Genomic DNA, 11,869 nt, shown 5'->3' on the forward strand with positions numbered 1-11,869 from the left:
AATCTTTTGTCTGCACTTGGCTATTATTGCTTGTGTGTGTTGGTAGTGTCCATACAGGGTGACACAAAAATCATTGTTTATATGTATAAATATTTACGAATCCATGTTACTTTACAAGCATAGAAACCAATTGTAGAACTCGAGATTGTACTGAAGCATGGCACACACATCTAGTATTTGTGACAACTTTCTCAATACTGATAGATATTTTGCCACATCAAGTAGCATGGAACCTTGCCCGAGTCTACTAGCAATATGTAACTCCTCCTCAGTGAGAACCTTATCAAATAGAGAGTTTTCTTGGCTAGGTTCAACCAAGTCCATACCCCAAATGGCAGTCAGCACTCAAAGGGAGGTTGGTGCCACATAGGTTGGGTCTCTTTGAGACCGCCATTTGGACAATCGCTCCTCAGAGACTGTCAAGATCTGAGCTCCTAGTTTGGCCATTGCAATGCAGTTTTCACACCAACGCTCTTCAAATTGACTTCAGCCCTCTGACACTCGCTTTAGTTGCTCTATCTCTAAGAGATTTGGTTGGCAGAGAGCATCATTAAATGTGACAGTTAAGCGCAACTCATCAGCTTCCTTGCCCGAGACGAGTAGCATGCGTTCATACAGGAGCCTGCTTGTCAAGATGTTCTTGCTCTTTCCAAGATAAGGAAAATGTCAAGTATTCTCCGAGCTACTCTTCAGGGAATGTGCACATGTCTGCCAGGACATAGACACGTGCGAACACCTTGAGCTTGGCATCCAACTCAGTTAAGCATTCGGTACCACTTCTATGTTCAACACGGGCTTGCTTGGTTGCTATCTCATGCAAGGTTCTAGGAGTTTTCCTCGGCTTTAGCGTAGCTAGGGGCTTAGGCCTAGATGAGCAAGATTGGTCAACACTAGGATGTTTGACGCTCTTGGGGTTTCCATGTTTCTCCTTAGGCTTCGTTATTGCCTCATGGTTTTCCTTGGATGTGATTGGTATAGGTTTCTCACCCTGTTGTGATAGCGTTATATCCACTCTTGACTGGTCAATGCAAGTTCCATTGTCAATGGATTGAGTATTGCAAGCAACCATTGATGGTAATGACTGCTTTGATTTTTGAGAGCACACGGACGTGTCTGAGATTTCATCGCTATTAGGGAAGGCGTCAATGGGTTCATTGGCGGGTGGACTCGATGCTTTATTTATCAACTCTTCAGCGCTCTTCGTCTCAATGTTCTTAGGGTCCCCAACCACCTAGAACTATTGTTGTTTTCACTGTTTTCTTCTCTTTTTCTTGGTCAGTGAAGATGTGTCTCTCAATGACTCAGGACCCTAGACCAGGTCAACTGTTGTTGTGCTTGGTAGGGCCTTAGCATTTCCTTTCTCTAGTGTGTCCTCATGGGACATAGCGGTGGCCTACTGAGTAGCCTTGCTAGGTTGAGTGGTTTGATGCGCCATCTCCTTGGCCACACCTTTGAGAGGTTTCTCCTCAATCCTAGGCTTTAGATGCTTTGGAAGGCTTGAGTTGTCAAGGATACAGGTTACGACACCTCCTCCACCGGTAAACTACTAAGGACACGCTGCACGAGGGGCATTGTCGCAGCCAAAGGGCTGTGACCACAATGATCCTTGATTTGAAGTACTAGCAACTAGTTTAGTGGACTTGCTACTATTGGTGGATTGCGGTATCTAATCCTTAGGGCAATTGGAAGTGGTCGTGTCCCTTGTCGCCTCTTGAACATTCACCTGTGTAGATCGATCATGAGTTGATCTGGTTGCATTGGGTTGCACAGGCCTATCCTTGGGCTAAAAGCTACGGCTAGTGTCATATTCCCCTCTTGGATATTTGGAAGCTTGGATATTTGGAGCGAGCAGCCGCCATTGACAACTTCTGCTATGCTTCCCATGTCCGTTTGGAACAAGAGGATGTAGGAGATCTAGGACTCTTAGGTGGACCTGGCACTAGCCGAATGACTTGCTCGAGGCTATTAAACGATTGTGCCATTTGCTTTGTTGAGCAGTCAGCCTTGCCATGAGCAATGTTGTGCCTGTGGTGCTCATTATCCTCTTGGGAAGTCAAAGGCTCCTTGGCCACTAGTGGACCTCGTGTACGCTTCACAGTTACCTCCGATATCTGCTTGCTAAGCACGGTAGGCTGAGGATCTAATTTTTGATGGGTCCTGTTCGATTTCTTGATTTCCACCATGAGGGGCTCAATCGCTCCAATATTTTTGGTTCGAGACTTGGATTTTCGATTAGGTTTCCTTCCATGCCTCTTTACTTTTGACATAATTTGGGCTTCTGGCAGAGGTGGTTTAGCAGGGGGTTTTGGTACCCAAATCCATTGGTTGCCTGCATAATATCCTTGAGCACAAAGCAATACCTTGGAAATCCATCGTGGCCTTGTGCTAGTTCTCCATCAATGCCTTCATCTATAAGGCTTGGGCTTCTTTCGTGGTCTTCTAAGATATTTGTAAGCCCCAAGCCCGACCTTGGCATTGTCTCTTGACCTTCTTGTTTTAAGCATGGCCTCACTCACTGGTTCTCATTGTTCGACCTGTGCTTGTACCAACTCCTCCCACAAGTCCTTGCTCTTGTTAGTAAGCTTGACCGTCACGTCCCCACCTACCTTGGCCTTCCCTCGAGGTTCGATGAGGTCACCCTTGCTAAAGGTTGTGACTATCCTCACACTCGGTAGTGTCAGGTGTATCCTCTGAGCTATGTAGTCAGCCTTACATTTGGTCGCCCTTTTGAAGGGTCTTCCCAAGAGGGTTTCCTTACCATATTTAGCACCATTTGGAGGAACATGAAATAGGATAGGTAAGCTCGGAGTTTCGATTGTCGCAAGGACATTGCACTTCCCTATGAGTGCTTGTGGAGGTTTCCCATAAGGGCTAAGAGTTGCACTAGTCAGTGTCAGCTCTGGTTGGCCTAGTAAGGTCCATGCCTCATAGGTCAAGACATTAAAATCTACTCCATCAATCAGAGCATCGATAATATGCTCTCTTTTCGCGGTGAGTTTGACCCTAAGATAAGCAGGTGGTACTATGTCTTCATCCTCCGGGTCTTGGCTTGTAAATTTAAGCCTTCTGACAAATGCCCTTGAGTCGCCAACTGCACGACCATACGTGGAGTCTCCACTACTGTCTTGGCTCATCTGTGCAGTGCTAGTCAAGGAGCATCCATTGTCAAGACTATCATATCTAGTCATTTTCGCCATTGTAGCTTGATGTTGTTGCCTTCCGCCTTGACTAGATGTAGTCTGAATGCAACACTTATGTGTTTCTGCAATGTGGCCTTTTTTGCCCTTGCTGGCTAGATTGGCCCATTGAGGTTCTAGGGTCTCTGTTTCTATTGGTCCGGGCATGGGCTTTTGGTTGCTCTTTCATCAGTGAGAATCCATGTTCATATAGAGCCATTACTATGCTAGGGTCGAATTTGGAGGACCTATCACGGCACGCACATTCTCTCCAACCTACTTGGGAGAAGTGTAGAGGGGACTAGCCCCCTCTGTGAGGGTCCGGGGGGCAGTCCCCTCCCTAGCCCGTAGGGCCGTTACGGTAAACACCATGTGTAGTTTGGAGGACCGTTCAGCCAAATCTTGAAATAATTACTCTATGTCAATGATGGATCTGTGATGCGCCTTTAGCTCTATGTAGCCTGTGGGGTCAATTTCAGGGTTCAGGGTTTTTCTAATTTGTTGTCTTGTTCATTTTTTGGGTCCAATCAGGCTTTACCACTCAACGGTTTGCGTCTAAGTCCCTGGGTCTTGCAACTGCCTACTTCTGGCTGCTAAGCGGCTGCACCCTATGATTTTTCCTATTTCGTGTGCCAGAATTAAGTTCTGAGCGTCCTAAGGGCCTTTGATAGTTTGTGTTGCTGAGTTCTAGCTAGGTTAGGTCAAGTTTCTGAGAATTTGATCAAAATTTTTACTCGGCTCAGGTGGTCTGAATTGCAGGGTCCGAGTGTGTGATTTGGCATGTCCTGTAGCGTGTCCACTAGTATCATCCAGGACACGTCTTAGCAGTCCATCGGAAAGGATGTCTAGAAAGCTCCGCCCGCTAGTCCCATGGAATGTTACGGGATTTGCGATCTAGGGCTTTCTGCATCTGCCACGTAGCAGAACTATTCTGGCCATTCCCACTTAGGATCGACTAGAATTAGGGTTTTCCTGATTGTTCATTTCCTAACAGCAACTAGCGTTGGACCCAAGTGAACTACTTTACGCAGAAATGCCAGGTCCGAAGCAGATTCACGCTGCACTTGGTTCAAGGAGAATGGGAAACGAGAGGGAATGCAAAGCTCAACCTCTATGCCATAAGGCATAGTCCCATTCCGTTCCCCTAAAACAACGTAAATCGGGTAAGACATAACTCTAGGTCAACGCTTTTGTTATTCGTGCCTTTTGATGACCATCTTGTTGTTCCTCGTGATTTGAGAAAAGTTTTCGGCCAACCGGGACCACCCAACCGTACCCATGGCCCATCCTCCGCACTTTCCTCGGTTTGTTTTAGTCATGTAATTATCTAAACATTAGTTGGACATGTAACAACCAGCTTCTTTAATTAATCCGTTAAGCACTGGTTCCTTCACGTAATCTTATCACGTGACATAGAAAAACAATATCAGACAAGTTCTTTATTAACATATCATCATATTTATCTTTGTAATACAAGGAGTTCTGCCCGTATTGTCCATAATCCGCCCGAAGGCTATCCACAATCCACAGGGATCACTATTCCAAGTTTCCGCCTGTAGACTAGTATACAGGCCTCGAGATCCAATCTGGAGTCACGTTAGCCTCTTGTGCAGGACCCGAAAGGCAAGGGATTTACGGCCAAAGCCCCCCCTGGCACCCAAGCGTCCTCCTGCTCTAAGTAGTCATTGAGAGACCTCTCGCAGTGGGTTCGGTCCACGTTCCCAGTGCAGTCAACAACCCCCTTGGTTAGGGTCACACAGACAGTCGGGGGTAACTGAAGCTGCCTCTCCCTTCAGGCCTTCAACCTAAAGTATAGATATTCATTTAATTTGTAATTAATAAATCAAACAGTGCTCTAAAATCTCTAGCAAGCACAAACATTTCCATTGATCGATCTTGTTATTTGGCAAACTGCTAAGGAAGGAATCTTTCCTTTCGAATGCATCTAGCACTCGATCCGGGGTTCCTTGCTACTTGGCAAGATCCTTTATATTCTGGGTTAGGGCGTACCCTATTAACTCAACTTGGTCAACCCTAAAGTTCATTGGATACTTTAGTTTCCAGTTTTTAATATTCCTTACTTAGATGGATATCAAAGAATACATCCTTTTGCAAGATAACTTGCGTAAGGATCCGCCATCATTGTTGAGGGTATTTAACCTTTCTTCTTGTGAATCAATCACAAGACCATATGACTTCATACATGCTACGCAAGTCCTGCATCGTACTATGCAATGAAACAATCCGTTTCAATTTCTTTAAGCTGACTGTAACCTAGGGTTTCCTACCTTTTATTATTTCCTTTAAGAAACTCAGGGACAAACCCTAGTTCTTTTACGTTTATGATTTACTGACCCTACAATCACGGAATGTGGGCAAGTATTTAAGGTATAAACATTTCTTGGATTTTAAATCATTCTCAATGAATATTTCGTAGCATAGGTATTTCTAAGTTTATATTAATTTGGTTAACTTTTAGAAGGTGATATCGAGATCACCTCCCCATGATTTGTTATCTATGTATCAATTGATTTTTCAATCCTAAACTTTATTGATTTGAGGTTAGGTAAATTCAATTAATCTTCATTTTTCATTGCGAACAAAACTCATGCCAAATAAGCAATCTTTTCGGTGCTAAGTTATGCAGTTAGCAATGATAACTTCCTAGAGTTTAAGCAACATAAGAAACCTTTCATGATTCGCGCCTTCCATGATGACTCGTTATAAAAAGAATAGGGGTTAATAGTGCAAGATGCAGTTTTATATCTTCCAAACTTAACCGAAGTATACTACTTTAGTGGATAAATAATCTTGCTCATAATTCGTTTCAATGCATAATGCTATTTGAAGGAAAACTATGTTTATACTTTATTTATTTTGCATGTTTAATTAAACTAAATTTCTTCATCGTAAATAACTAGGACAAAATATATCTTATCCCTAACAATTCATCTTGCACGATTGAATTAAAACCGATATAAAATTAAGAAGGAGAAACCTGGTTTTGGGGTGAGATATCCACATGGATACCGGGAGATGACCCTCCCGCGGCTACTCCTTAGATTTTCTTAGGCGGCATCGCAGTTGTAGTCCTTCGAACGTGGAAGCAGCTTTACACTTCTTTTCGGAATTCCACCGTCGCTTCAATACTTTTCTTCTCTTTTTCGAGGCAAGGAATCGCTAAGGGATTAACCATGAGAAGGGGGTAATAAGACCTTTAAGGTCTTAGTTTCTTCGGGAGGGAAAGGTTTACAAAGCCTAAAGAAAAGGCCCTATAGGGGTATATACACGGTGAAAAGGGTGTGTGTGAGTGTGGTTTCAAAAACATATGAAGGGGGCCTTGGGAGATCTTTGGGCATGGGAGTGGAAGGGTATAGGAAGGGGGAACTTGAAGGGATTTTTGAACATGGGGGGGGGGGGGGGGGTAAGCTCCAAGCCAAGGGGAAAAGTGAAGGGTGAAAGGGGGTTTCAAAAAGCACAAGAAGGGGGGCTTATGAATTCAAGCACGAGGGAAAGGTAATAAGACTTTTTAAGCCTTTATTCTTTTTGGGGGGGGTTCCATCCATGGGAAGGGGGCTTAAGGCTTTAAGCACGAAGGGGGAAGAAAAAAAAAGACTTATAAAGGCTTAATGACTTTTAACACGGGGGTTAAAGGTGTAAGAATCGCCTGTGAGGGGATTAAATCTCAGGGGGAGGGGGGGTAAAGAGGTTATAAGAACCTTCAAGAAGAAGGCTTTATGCAGCCACAGGAAGGGGGGCTTAGCTTTTCCCCTAAGAAGCTTCTTGAAGCTTCTAGAAGAAAACATGGTATACCCACATGGAGGAAAAGTATGGTGGCAGCTGAGATACTCCCAGGATGGTGACAGACGGCAGTTTGTTGGCAGCCCTAGGCGGCGTTCCATCCTGTCTCCCAGTCCCCCCTCCCTCCTCTAACTTCACGCACGTAGCCTTATACTTCCCTCCTAGTTGTCCCTCTCTCACAATCCTGGCGGTGTCACGACTCTTGCCTCTCCACCACTCTTATCTGGCGGCATTCGATTATCACCTTCCTCCTCCAGCTCAATAGCAACACAAGGTTTGCAGCAGAGCGATGGCTCCTTTCTCTCCTCTCACGACCACCTCTAATCCTTCCCTTCCCCACAGGGGGTTTATATGGGAGAGGGAGAGGTACCTCCCCTCCCCCACGCGCTTCATGCCGCATGGGTTTCATCCCCTCTACGGCATCCAGCAAGGTTGCTCAGTCATCCTTGCTATTCCCCTCCCCTCCAACACGACAGTTGGATGGGGGAAAGGGGGAAATAATAAAAAAATTTCCATTATTCCTAAAGTTTATCCTTTTGGCTTCCTAAGAGGAGATTCCCACGTAACTAAACGGGTTTTTTTTTCTTTTAACTCATTTATGCAAGTGGAGATCAAGATACGCTGTGGATAATTTGAAAATCACACCGTTAGTGTATTTCTGATGCTGGAATTCCCTTGCATGACTATCACATGGGTTAGAAATATTATCAACGGAAATATTACATTATCTCCCGCTTGGTGGAATGGAGATGTCCTCATATCGAGGTAAACTGGGGATATTGATGGTTGAGAGTGCCCTCATCTACCCAAGTGGCATCCTCCTTGGGATAATCTTTCCATTGGACGAGGCATTCTCTCAGAGTTCTGGATCTTAATTGTCTTTCCCTAACATCTAAGATCTTGTTAGGCCGTAGTTCAAGGACTCCTTGACTAGGCATTACAACTTGTTGGTCGTCAAGTACGTGGTTAGGATTAGGTACATACTTTTTCAATAGGCTGATATGGAATATATTATGAATTTTTAGGTTCTCAGGGAGTTGCAGTTTATAAGCATTAGGTCCTAGGCATTTGAGGATTTTGTATGGTCCACAATACCTTCGACTTAGTTTCTTGCAATCTCCTAAGGATAGAGAACTCTTTTTAGGGCGTACATGAATGAAGACCATGTCTCCTTCTTCGAAGATTCTATCTTGACGCTTCAAATCCGCGTATGCCTTCTGTCTATCCTTGGTAGCTTGGATGTCCTGTCTTATTGACTTTATTTGGTCATTCATCTCTTCCAACATCTGCCTTGACACTTCGACCCTTAGGGTTGGATCAGAAAAGTTTAGGGGACTTCGACAGTCATGACCATACAATGCTTGGAAAGGAGTCATCTGAATGCTCTACTGATAAGAAGCATTGTATGTAAATTCTACCAAAGGCAAGTATTGAATCCACCTCTTCGGCTCTCGACAGTAGTATGCCCTAAGCATATCCTCGATGACTTGATTTACTCGATTTGTTTGGCCATCCGTTTGGGGATGGTAGGCGGTGCTAAAACAGAGTTGAGTCCTAATAGTTTCAAAGATAGCTCCCCAGAAGTGTGATGTGAAGAGAGAATCACGGTCACTAATGATTCTTCTAGGTAAACCATGTAGCTTGAATATCTCCTTGATAAACAATCTTGCAATGTCTGAGGCTTTATAGTTTGTATTTATTGGAATAAGGTATGTAACCTTAGTAAGCATGTCAACTACAACCATGATGGAGTTGTATCCTCCCTGGACTTGGGGTAGGCCTACAACAAAATCCATACTGATGAATTCCCATTTCATTTGGGGGATGTCAAATGGTTGCAGTTTCCCTGGCATCATGACATGTTCGGCTTTGATACGTTGGCAAGACAAACACTCAGTGACATATTTGAGAACGTCACCTTTGAGCCTCTCCCAATGGTAGCTCTTCCTAACTGCATTAAGAGTCTTAGCATAGCCAGGATGTCCTGCGAAAGGGGAATCATGAGCTTCCCGCATTATCTTCTGCTTAAGTGACTGACTTGCTGGTATACACAGCCTTGTTCTGTAGTAGACAAGTCCATTATCAATGGAAAATTCATGATACTTAGCTTACAACTTTTGATTCTACTCCTTGGTAGAGATCTCTTTTAGCATTGTTTGGTAGGCCAAATCATGGCATGCTTCCTCTCTAGCTAACTCAAGTATAGGGTTGTTTGGCATAGATACTTTTGTAGCTAGAGATCTGGCCACTGATGGATTCTGCAAGATTAGGGAATTTAGGAATGCCTTGCGACTAAGTGCATCAGCAACTACATTCTCTTTCCCGGGTCGGTACTTGATTTCAAAGTCATATTCCTCCAATACTTCAGTCCACCGAGGTTGCCTCATGTTGAGCTCGTTCTGGGTAAAGATCCTTTTGAGACTCTTATGGTCGGTTACTAGAGTAAACTTGTTACCCAACAGGTAGTGTCTCCAAAGCTTTAGAGCATGGATGACAGCTAGCAATTCCAGATCATGCGTAACATAATTCCTTTCATGACTCTTCAATTTCCTTGATGAGTACGCTATTGGATGACCTTCCTACATAAGTACACACCCTAAGGTAAGAATGCTAGCATCAGTTACTACCTCGAACTCCTTATTGAGATCTGGAAGTTTTAGAATAGGTGTTGATACCAAACTTTTATTCAATCTGTCGAAGCTATTTTGTTCGGGAGTTGACCATGCAATGGAAGTCTGCTTCTTCAGTAAATCCGTGAGAGGTGCTGCAATCAAAGCATAGTTTTTGATGAAGACCCTATACCATCCTATCAATCCAAGAAAGCTACGTATCTCTTTGATGGGTACTGGTGTTGGCCACTCAAGCACATCTTTGACCTTGGCTGGGTCCACTGATATTCCTTCTGATGATACTATGAATCCCAGATATTCAATCTGACGCTTGAAGAATGCACACTTCTTCATTTTAGCATATAGCTTATGCGACCTCATTGTCTCAAGCACAATCCAAAGTCGGGGTTCATGATCTTCTTCCTGTTTAGAATAGAGTAAAGTGTCATTGAAGAAGACAAGCATGAAATCATCAAGATATGGCCTAAAGATATCCTGCATTAACCTATTGAAGGTGGCACATGCATTCGTAAGCCCAAATGACATAACTAGGAACTCAAAGTTCCCATATCTTGTATTGAAGGCCGTCTTTAGGATATCTTCTTCCTTGATCCTTATCTGATTGTAACTTGACCTGAGATCAATCTTAGGGAAGATCTTCACACCCTGAAGACGATCAAGAAGCTCATCTATTCTAGGAATAGGATACTTGTTCTTGACTGTTGATTGATTCAACCCTTGGTAATCAATACATAGTCGAAGTGTCCCATCTTTCTTTTTCTGGAATAGTACTGGAGCTCCCCATGGTGAACTGCTAGGCCGGATGTAGCCCTGATCTAGCAGTTGCTTGAGTTGTTCCTTCAACTCAATTGCTTCTGGTATGGACATTTTATAAGGTCTCTTTGCAATTAGTGTAGCTCGAGGTACTAACCTAATCTCATGATCCACTTCTCTTTGAGGCAGAAGTTCAGTCAACTCTTCAGGGAATACACCCGCGTATTCCTTTAGCCAAGAAGGTCCTTCATGAGACTCTTACTTTTGATCTAATTTGTTGAGTTTGATCAAGTAAATAGGTAATCCTTTTCTGACTCCTTTTATGATCCGAGATACTTTGGCCAATTGGATTCTTGGCACTCCTGCCTCACCTTGAGTTGTGACTAATTCCCTTTCGGAGTTTCGAAAGGAAACTTGACCCTTTCCACAGTGAACATGGGCGTCGTTAGGCTTAAGCCAATCCATTCTGAGTAGACACTCATGGATACCTAATTTCATGACTCTGAATTTAACCGAAGCCTTCTTTCCTCCCAGAAGGAATTCCACCTTAGCAGTTTGCCTGGTACAAGTAACCTCATGACCATTTGCCAATTCCACAAGCAGGGTAGTGCTTCTACAGTGGCTATTCCTAATCTTTTTGCACATGCTGGTGAGATAAAGGAATATGTACTGCCACAATCAATCAAGGTCTTGAAACCTTTACCTTGATAGTCCGACGGTTTCTGAATTACCGAGAACTGGCAATTCAGCCCTTTTTTGTGTAAAGCGGCATGGACTGTCGCTCTTTCAAATTCTGCTTCCATGGTCGGATCTTCTTCTTCACCTTCTTCACACATTTGCCTATTGGCAATGCAGGCGGTTCTTCCTCTTCCTCGGGTAGCGGCTCCTTGACCATGGCATGTTCCTTGGAAAGGTGCTTGGCGATGTCCTCCACCAAGCTTGGGACATTGCCTCTTGAAGTGACCGGGTTCGTTGAAGTAGAAACAATAGAGGTTTCGGCCATTACTTTGAGTAGGAACAAAGTTGTTGACATTATTCGTCCTTGCTTTCTTTCTTTGTCCCTGATTATGATCTTGAACTCTCTTCATTTGAGGTCTGAATGCTCCTCTGTTTGGGTCATTATAAGACCAAGTTTTGTTACCCCTTGGTCTAGCTTGCACCTCCTGAATTATAGGCGCCGCTCGAATGAGTGCATCTTGAAGGTCTGATGGACACATAGATTTGAGACGGGTATTTACTGGTGGATTTAAACCCGCACAAAATTTGGACACCTGTTGTGTCATGTCCATCTGTGGCGCATACTTTAAAAGTGAGACGAATTTAGAGTAGTATGCGTCAAGAGTGAGTCCTAGCTGTTTTAGCTCGTAGAACTCATTCATTTTCTACGTGCGATATGTAGGTGGTAAGTATCTTCCCTGCACGGCTTTCTTCAGCTTCTCCCAAGTAACGGATCCCTCTGCGATCCCTTGATCCCTGCACCACTACTTCCACCAAAGTCTGGCTTCGCCG

The sequence above is a fragment of the Lygodium microphyllum genome, chromosome 2, assembly GCF_053477565.2.
Source record: "Lygodium microphyllum isolate KBCC chromosome 2, Lygodium_microphyllum_v1.1.10, whole genome shotgun sequence".
Taxonomy (NCBI): Eukaryota; Viridiplantae; Streptophyta; class Polypodiopsida; order Schizaeales; family Lygodiaceae; genus Lygodium; species Lygodium microphyllum.